General features: G+C 41.1%; 1 protein-coding gene across 3 annotated transcripts in view; it reads left to right on the top strand.

Annotated features, from left to right (window-relative positions):
* Positions 1 to 173, top strand: part of LOC122249446 (uncharacterized) — a 17,715-nt gene extending 17,542 nt beyond the window's left edge. For all 3 annotated transcript variants that reach the window (XM_086545242.1, XM_086545240.1, XM_086545241.1), the window contains one exon: positions 1 to 173. This exon is cut by the window's left edge and continues 1,879 nt beyond it. The gene's annotated coding sequence lies outside the window, so the exon portion shown is untranslated.
* The last annotated feature ends 9,827 nt before the right edge of the window (positions 174 to 10,000 follow it).

Below are 10,000 nucleotides of genomic sequence, written 5' to 3' on the forward strand. Positions count from 1 at the left end.
GTAAACAAGCATTATGCACAACATTCAATCCCTTCAGAGTTGAGCTCGCTGCCGAGCCATTCACGATTGACCCATAATCTGCTTTAGACCTAATCAGGGATTTGTATAACATTAGTAAAGACTTTCTATCAGCCCCCCATTTGTGTCCAGAAATGCACTTTAATAAATTGAGTGATTTTTGACATTTACTATTTAACTGACCAATGTGGTCTTTCCAATTTAGTCTACTATCGAAGAGTAGACCAAGAAATTTTGCAGAATTTTGAATAAGTATTAGGTGTTGTCTATAGCTAGCCTGATGTTGGGCTTTCTCCTATGGGTAAAAATCACGTCAATACATTTTTTATGGAAGACTTAAAACACCACTAGAGGCTCCAGTTATGAATCATATCCAGTGCCACACTGATTTGCCGAGAACTCTGCATTACTGCTGGAGTGCCATAATGCACAATCATCGGCATACCGTGAGTATTTAAGATTCCGAGGAGATGGTAAAATGTAATTTATTACACATAGGAATAATGTTGGTGACAAGACATTTCCTTGTGGGACCCCGTTTGTCTGAACAAAAATGTCCGAAAAAGTGACATTGTCAGAAAATAATTTGACATAGAAGGTTCTGTCAGATATGAAATTTTGAATACAACAAGGCAAGTTTCCACGTGATCCGAAAGCATAAAGTTTCTGAGTAGGCCATATCGCCATGTCATGTAGGCTTTTTCTATATCTAAGAATACTAATATCAAAAATTGTTCTTTGGCAAATGCCTCATAAATATGACTTTCCAGTTTTACTAGCTGATCGAGAGTTTGACGTCCCTTTCGGAAGCCGCACTGCTCGTCAACTAATAAATTCCTGGTATTTAGAAAATGCAATAGCCTACTATTAACTTCTTTCCATGACCTTGCATAACCAACTTGTCAACGCAATTGGGCGGTAAGAGATGGCGGATCTGGGATTTCCCCCTCATTTCAATATGGGAATGATGTGGGCGAAGTGCCATGAATTTGGAAGAGTCTGGCTTTTCCAAATATCATTGTACACTTCTAGCATTTTAATCATGGCATCATGATTAAGATGCTTTATCATCTCATATCGAACCCCATAGGGGCCTGTGGACGTTCCTCTACAGGCTTCTAGGGCTCGGACAAGCTCATCCATTGTTAGATCTTTATCGTAATCAAGGTCATCTCCTGTGGCAAAGGGTATTGGTTGCAGCTCAGATGCTTCCTTGATGGCCAGGAAAGCAGGATGGTAGTTTTCTGAGCTGCTTGTGGAAAAGAACTGCCTGGCGAGTGCATTAGCAATGTCTCTAGGTGCATCAAAATTGTTTCCCTCATGTATGATGTTTCTTATTTTGCAAGTCATATTTTTTCTATTTATTTTTTTAATAGTGGACCAAATCTCCAAGTACTGGTGTTGCTGTTGATCGTAGAGACAAAGCTTCGCCAGGAATCTCCTTCAGCTTGTCTGATTGTCCTTCGAGTCCTAGCTCTCGCTAGTTTGTAATTGCGAAAGTTCTCATTCGTGATATTATTTTGGAAAAGCCTGTAGGCCCTATTTCGTTCACATAACGCCCTGCGGCAATCTGGTGTCCACCATAGAACTCTATGCTAAACGTTATCTGACGAAGTCTTAGGGATGGTTGTCATTGTTGCATTTATGATACAATTTTGAACATTGTTTACTTACTGGTTCCTCCAACAACTTCGAGCTTGACGCTCCTTGTGAAGGCGATCCAGTCTGCTCTTTTTACGTTAAATTTAGGTGCTGAAGGCGTTCTCGTAGTGTCGCATGAATATTTAATACAAATAGGAAGGTGGTCGCTTCCCAACGAGTCGTCAATGGTGTGCCACAGGCGCTTGGCTGCTCGTGTTGAAGAGACCAGTGATAGGTCTATAAAGCTCAAATTACCGGTATTATCGTCCACTCGCGTCAGACTACCATCGTTCAGAATGACCAGATCAGAGTCACTGATCATCTTCACTACTTGCTCACCTCTACAATCCACCCGCAGGGAACCCCATAAAGTATGGTGAGCATTAAAATCACCTAAAATTAATTCATTATTGGGCATACTATTCTGAAGAGCAAAAAGCTCACCATAGATTACCATATTATCAGGTGGACAATAAACTGAACATATAGTCAGATACGTGTTATTGAATTTTATTTTGCATGCGACGTGTTCCAAAGTAGAATTAATCATAACTTCAGTGAAAGGGAGGTTCTGGTGGATGTACATGGCGACCCCGCCTCCACCCTTTCCCTCTCGGTCTTTTCTACACAAACGATAGTTCCTCAGCGATACGATCTTGTCAGAGACTCGGTCGTTTAAATGAGTTTCTTGGAGATCTATAATATCGGGAGCATAGAACGAGGGTAATAATCTGTGGGAGTTTATTTTTTTTATCTAAGACTTCACAGTTCCATTGTATAATGGTAAACGCGTGGATTACGTTTTATATATATATATATATATATATATATATTATATATATATATATATAATATATAATATATATATTTTTATATTTTTTTTTTTTTTTTTTTTTTTTGGGGGGGGGGAGGTGCTTCCTCCTCTCCCTGTTTTCCCGCCTCATGTCCTGCTCCTTGCGAGGGGGACTGCTAGCAGAGTGCGATCTGTTTTTTCTCACGAGAAACAGATCGAGAGCCAGGCGAAGTCCTCGCAGGAGTCGCCGGGGCGGGGAGGTGTGGTCTAGACTGTGATTCGGTGTCTACTTCCTTAAGATGTTTGTGCTGGGTTGATTCAGACATTTCATCGACCATTTTTGTCAGTTACTGCAAGCTGTTGACTGACATTACGTGCAGTGGCTGTCATGTTAGTTGCTACAGCAACATAGGAAGTATTAGGTTTGTTTGTCAAACCTTCCACTTTCCTCTTAGCTTCGCGGTAACTAACATCATGTTCTTTCATATATGCTAATATCATAATGCACATTTGATAGTAGTTCATTTAGTGGTGTCATGAGCTTCAGCACATTTACCACACGTGAATGTATCCGTTTTCTTGTCTATACATCTTAATGAAGTGTGTCCGAATTTTTGGCATCTGTGGTTGCACTTGGACACATTCATATCCAACTTTGACCTTTTCAGGAATCTTATTCGAGGCAAAAGTCCAGTTTTCGTTCGCACATTCCCGTCCTTCTTGGTCATGCAGTTCACGTCCGATACACCTTGGTCCTTTATGTTCTCAAGGAATTCACTTTCATCCATCGTCCTCCAATCCCTGTGAAAGACTACTCCCTTACAGGTATTTGGGCCAATAGGGATAGTTACTTTCACTGTGAGATCATGAATCTATGTCAGTTTAAGTAAATCCTTAACCTGGGAAACGAATTGAACTTTTAAAAGGAGGCTACCATCTCGCAATTTCCGGACAAAATCGAAATCGCCGTCCACTTGACCATCACGTTATGAAGCGATTGATTTTCTTTAATACATTTGATTGTTACAAACCTAGCATTATCTGGAGGGATTGCAAAAAGAGGTCGTTTAGGTTTGTCATTGGCAGGGGTTCCATTGTTCGTTGTCGAATTGGTCGTAGAGTGGTCATGGGTCGCCCCCCCTCCTTGAGGAGGAGGAGGGGTAGCCAGGGTGTCATTCATTCTGGGTTTCGTACCAAGTCCGAACCCTGGGCCTGATCCGTTTCCTGAAGGGACAAAAAAAACTGAACTATTGTTATCAACCTTTCAGCAATAGCTAAGAGAGAGTTGCAGTGTTACGTATTCTCTCCTCCCTCAGTGGAAGCCTGGTTGCGTTCTTCAGTACCAAAGAGAGATTCGAGTTTTATGCGAGACACCTCATCGCCGACGAACCTGCCTACTGCGAGGGACGGTAATTTGGTGCCCACCCACAAGCGAAAACAGGAGCTTCCAAGGAAGCTCCGGTAGACCCAGGAAAGTCACCAAAAAAAAACAATTTTTTTTTTTTTTTTTTTTTTAGAAAAGAGCGCCCAAAGGACGCCCTAGACTACTGGGCCTCCCTACCCTGGGGTCACAGCCCGTAAGGGCTACCCTGGGGTAGAAGAGTGCTGCAGGTCTGGGATAGGGTGCTGACTACGACTACTGTAGCCTCGTGTAACCTGCAAAATCAATGCACTGAAGATGCAGGCAAAGCACTAAACGTGCGCAAAATCTGTAAATACAGTATTTATGTTATTACGTTGATTAACTCAAAAACAGCAATGTCCAGCGAGACTAGAGGCCCCGGATACCAGGGTAGCTCCAGCGACACAAGACTTTTAGTTTGTTGATGGTGTGTTTTCAGAGAAAGGTGTGAGCTTCTCAGTCTCACACACGAGTGTGACAAGAAGGTGAAGTATATATGGCTTACTTATAAAGCTCTGGGAAATACTTTGATCTCAGACATCTACCAGTTTGAATGTTCTCTGACTCGACTCGGATAGTGGGTGACTTTCATGCTAGGTACCTGCAATTAGAGATGGTCAAAGTTCATGATAATGGTATTGTATTTTACCAATTTCTCAAAGATAGGCCCGAGGCACGCTTGTTGGGTGGTAAAGATGCGACATACAACACGGGTGGATGACTTGACTACGCCTGTCTGCTTGGCGGCCAGGGGATCCAAGGAGAATGTGAAGTAGTAAGAGAACCACTTGGTGATCATTTTGTATTACTTAGAAAGTTAGATCTGGGTAAAAAAGGAAGTAAGTTCCAAAGAAGAGGGTTTACCTTAGACACAAATGCTAGGCCACACAAAAAGGAGAAAAGAAAAAAACATGGAGGAAAGCAGGAAACAGATAATGCAGTAATAAGACACTTCAAGAGTGGAACATAGATGTTAAGAATGGCACACAGGGAATGGTTTAAAAGAGGCGGGCGGGAAGAAGGTAACATATCAAGGATGTGTTGGGAGAAAATAAGGGAAGCAACTATAGATTATAATTTTCACAAAATACTGAGAAAAGTAGAGTCTTAAAGAAATATTGTATCATGTAAAAAAGGTTAAGGACAAGGCCTCATCGGTTATCCACGCCCAGAAGAGGAGGCAAACAAACATATTGAGGAATGGACAAAAGCATCTTCTCTGCTTTCACTACCACAAAGCGAAAGAAAGGGATAGATATTTTCATCCTTAAGCATCACTGCAGTATATTGTCATATTATAACTACACTGAACTCCTAAATGCAGTCAAAAGAGGGAAATTACTTCACCAGGGTAAGATGGAGTAACTTATGATATTCTAAATTAATTAGGAAACATGAAGAGTAGCGCTTTATTAGACTTAATCAAAATGAGCTACTCGAATGGTAGATTACAGAAGGCTAGAAGAAAGCTAATATAAAACCTGTTCCAGAGTCATCTGGGAATTTTCTCTAACGTACTGTATATGGAAAATGTTGAAGCGAATATTATTATATAGACTATTGTATATGATCCAAGACAAACTATCCTGTAATTTGTACGGTTTTATGAAGGGAAAGGGAACAACAGACTGTGTCATTAAGTGTTTATCTAATGATGCAGAAAAGTTTTGGGTTCTATTGATTTACAGGGAGATTTTGATAACGGCATTGAGGAAGTGACTCCATATGAATTGGCAAAATTAGATGTAACAGAAAAGTTGCTGAGTTGGATTGGTGACTATCTGACAGACAGATAAACTTGTGTACAGTTTCAAGGCTGTTTTTCAGAGGAGAAAAGAGTTGGCTACTCCACAGGGATGTGTATTAAGCTAAATGCACATCAGGGCCTCCAACCAATTATGTATGCAGATAATATACTGATACAAGGGGCCACACAACGCAGTTTACAAACAACGCTGGATAGATTTACGAGTTTTGCTCTAACATTGTTACTAGTTATTGATGAAGAGAAAAAAAAAGTTTCTAAGGAAACAGACAGGAAACGTGACGCTTACCCTTAACGACAGACTAGTGGAGGTGTTGACATATAAATATCTAGGTATGTACATTAACGTATTTCACTGATTGCACCTTTTGAAATGTCATTGTGTCTACATAAATAGGCTCCATATATCATGAATATGAAATGTGGAAGAAATCAGCTTGATCTGATAACATTTAGGGGTTGCACATCGTACATTGACTTTACTGCCTCTAACAAAGATGCTGAAGTAAATCCGACCGTTCAGGACATTTGTTTGGCCAGGATACGAGCTGAGGTGCCTCTACAAAGGCTAGTCTGCATCAGTACGAGAAGAGCTCTGGTGGATTTTTTTTTATAGCATGCCAAGGGAGGCTCTGGAGGCTTGAAACCATGCAGAATAAAGCTAAGCGCATTATCCTTAGGTGTCAAAAGATTATTAGGATAGACATAATGAGAGCAGAGACAGGATTGCAAAGCATTGTACAGAAAGTAAGCGAGGTTAATTAGTGAGAGACAACATCAGGGCATTTTTATAGACAAGGCAAGCGGGATATATGAAGGAGCTTTGACATAATATCGATTATTATGGCTTGAAGGACTATTGTCGTTCGCTTCAGACATCCTCCAAAGTGCCACCATGGGAGGATTAGGGGATTACAATAGAGGCAAGGAGATCTCCATTTACCTTTTTAGAATCTAAAATATACAAAATATCCAAAAGCGCTGTTATTACATGTGCGCACTATTACTTAATCACAAGGTAAATCCACTATTATAACTATAAGTATTGCTAACTCTGTTAGCAATACTTCACGTTGTGCGGATTATTTAATGAAATGAATTTTATTCATTGCGGGTAGTTACCGTCTTATTAAGATTTTCTTTGGTTGGCCAGTCATCGAATAAGTAAGAAAATCACTAATAAAAAAACTGATGTAATTGAGAAATGAAATATATCATAAAGAGGCCTTTCTCTGTTTAGCTGGAATACATACACAAAAAAGTATGTGATCATTGATAATAGAAAAGTATATACCTTTTTGCGAGGATTGTGGGCAATACATATAACAATATTATTTGTGAAGAAAACAAGACTACGTACCTAAGATAGAAAACTATTTAATATGATAATAAACACGGCTATATAACTATTTAAACCGTAAGAGCTGTCTACGGCAACAGATACAACTAACATGCTGCACTGAAACTGTATTGAGCCAAAGGCGTCAAATACTGAAGGTGTTAGCTAATTATCTTTGGATATTATCTTTTAGTAATTTGTAATTTTGAGTATAAAGCGCGATGAGTTTGACTAGCATGAACGAGGCGGGAATGAGTAATGTTACTTGAACTATAAATCCGAGAATATAAATAATAATGAATAAGAATTAAGCGAAAATCTGAAATGTAGTCGAAATTTCCCCGGAATTGGTGTAAGGAGAGAAGAACACGCCGTGGGAAGCAAGTTGAGCCTAATCTGTTCAGTTTAGTTCACTTCAGTGAGCTTTCACTTTGACCGAAAGGTCCTGTTATTGTTTTCAGTTATCTAAAGCTGACTCATCAGATCATCATAACTGAAACTTTGTGTGGTGGCCGGAATGCCGCCAAGGTTTCCAGTTCCCACGGCTCCAAGGTTAGGCATAACTAGTCCAGCACCGGCATTAGAGGGGCCTCGGCGGAGGGAATGGGCATGATATTTTGCTCTATGGTATCGATGTTCTACTTTGCACTTGGAAAGCCCAGTCTTAGTCTGTGCATGATCACTTCTTGATCTTAATGCAAAGAGCGTCAGTGAGTTGAGAGGAGGTTCTGGCTTCCTCTCTATTGAGCTGCAGAACGCCAGCATGACCTTCAGCCTCCACTTTGCCTTTAATAAAGCTATCCTTGGTTCTGTGATTACATCGTTTAGGGACTTGTCCCTACCAAGATCCGCCAGTTGGTCTGCCAGTTCGTTCCCCCGAATGCCAATGTGGCTAAGGACCAGGTTAAAAATAATATGCCTATGGATAGACGCTATCATTGGGCATACCCTGCTGCATGCCATCAATAACCGCTCTTGAGTTGATATGAATAACAACATGTCCCACCTTTCGGGATTCATGGGCGAGTACTCCCATTATGACTTCCGACTCTGCTTGTAGAGAGGAGGCGTTACTTGTAACCCTAATGGATTTGGCTACATCCCTGCTGCAAAGTCTGCGTCAGTAGATGTGTGATTGACTCAACTGATCCATCCATGTAATATGTGATGCAACTCGAGGGAGTGATGCTGTCTATGATTCTCTCCGGTTGGCGAGACGCAAGAGTGCGCGCACACCTTCCGGACCCAGGTAGGAAATGATAGGATAGGAAATCCCATCACTTCCCAGGGCCGAACTAGAAGTGTTCTGGTAAGTCCCTCTGTAGTTCCCTCGAGGAAAAAACGGTATCAGAATTCGCAGCCATATACTCGATGAGGATGCGTTTGTCGGGTTGAAGACGTTCCTGACTGTGCTGATTTCCACTGGGAGACCGGCTTGTATAAACCGTCGCCACAATTCTGAGAGAGATTTAATTGCCAAAACTTTAGCACCAGTCCAGCCACTTTTCCGGCCTAACCCTTTTGGTAGACTCCTGGGCGTACCTGACGATCTCCCTCAGCAGAGAGCGAATTCCAGCTCTTCTGTGTCGTCTAAAATTCTTGCGGCACATGTTAACCCTGTGATTAGCTTCCTTGATCTCGTCATTATAGTACCAGGAATATTCGCAGTTCCTGGTCCGAGGACGGGTCTTCAGGTTAGTCATTGAGTCTATATATATATATATATATATATATATATATATATATATATATATATGTGTGTGTGTGTGTGTGTGTGTGTGTGTGTGTGTGTGTGTGTGTGTGTGCATGCGCGCGTGTGTGTGTGTGTGTGTGTGTGTATGTGTGTGTGTGAGTTTGTGTGATTATGTGTGTGTGTGTGTGTGTGTTTGTGTGCGTTTATGTGTGTGTGTATGTGTACATATATATGTAGGTATATATATAAATATATATATACATATGTAAATATATATACATACACATCCACCATTGTCTGGTCCTAAATTCAGAAACGAAGGGACGAAGGTTGGCCACGGGGTGGAGATACCATGGCTGTAAAAAAAAAGAAAAAAAAAAAAAAAAAAAACGGTCAAACAAGGTCCGCGTACCCAGCTGTGAAACCAGGGCTGGATCGACAAATTGGCTTCTGGAATGAGCCAAAACCAAAATGGACTAAAGATGAGCAATATTTTTTTGAAGATTGGTACGTGGAATGTTCGGACGCTTAGAGATAATGGCAAAAGGCAATTCCTTCAAAAGGAAATGGAACCTTATGAGTGTTACATTCCGGGAATGGCTGAAACGAAGGATGGCGAAATAATCTGCTCTGGCGAGGAAGAAGAGCAGAGAAGAGGGGTTGGTTTTCATCTGAGCGAGCGTGCTAAAGATGCTGTCATGCTATCCCGTGAGCCCTAGATCAATTATGGCCCGGTTCAACGGCAACCCATAAACAACACAGTAATCCAAGTTTACGTCAAACTGCTAACAACTTGGACGAAGAGAACGAATCTTTCTATGCTAAATTTGAAGAAATGATTGAGAAAGTTCACAAAAAAAGATATCAAAAGCATTACGGATGACTGGAATACGAAGATTGGCAAGGGCAACATAGGTCACGAAGCCTGCATGGAAAAATATGGTTATGGTAATCCCAATGAGAGAGGCGAACACAATTTGTCCATAACTAACTCTCTCTATGAACAAACAGATTCAAGGAAATGGACTTGGACTGCTCCCAATAATAGTTGCCATAGCATAGAGTCCCGGCTCCTAACCATATCACCACAACGAGCCACTAAAAGGACTGTCTAACCCCATGCCTTACATCCATCATGGATGTTACCTATATACTCTTAGCAGTGGCCACGGAGATTGTCTGTAAACCCTCGCTATCACTGCTCTGCTAAGAGTATATATGTAACTTCTATGATGGATGTAAGGCATCTGGTTAGACAGTCCTTTTAGTGGCTCGTTGTGGTGATATGGTTAGGAGCCGGGACTCTCACTCAGATGACCCGAGTTCATTTCCCTGTCAGGGAGGTAAAA

This window comes from Penaeus japonicus, unplaced genomic scaffold (genome assembly GCF_977035675.1).
Source record: "Penaeus japonicus unplaced genomic scaffold, GWHDUDI00000001_assembly GWHDUDI00000016, whole genome shotgun sequence".
Lineage (NCBI taxonomy): Eukaryota > Metazoa > Arthropoda > Malacostraca > Decapoda > Penaeidae > Penaeus > Penaeus japonicus.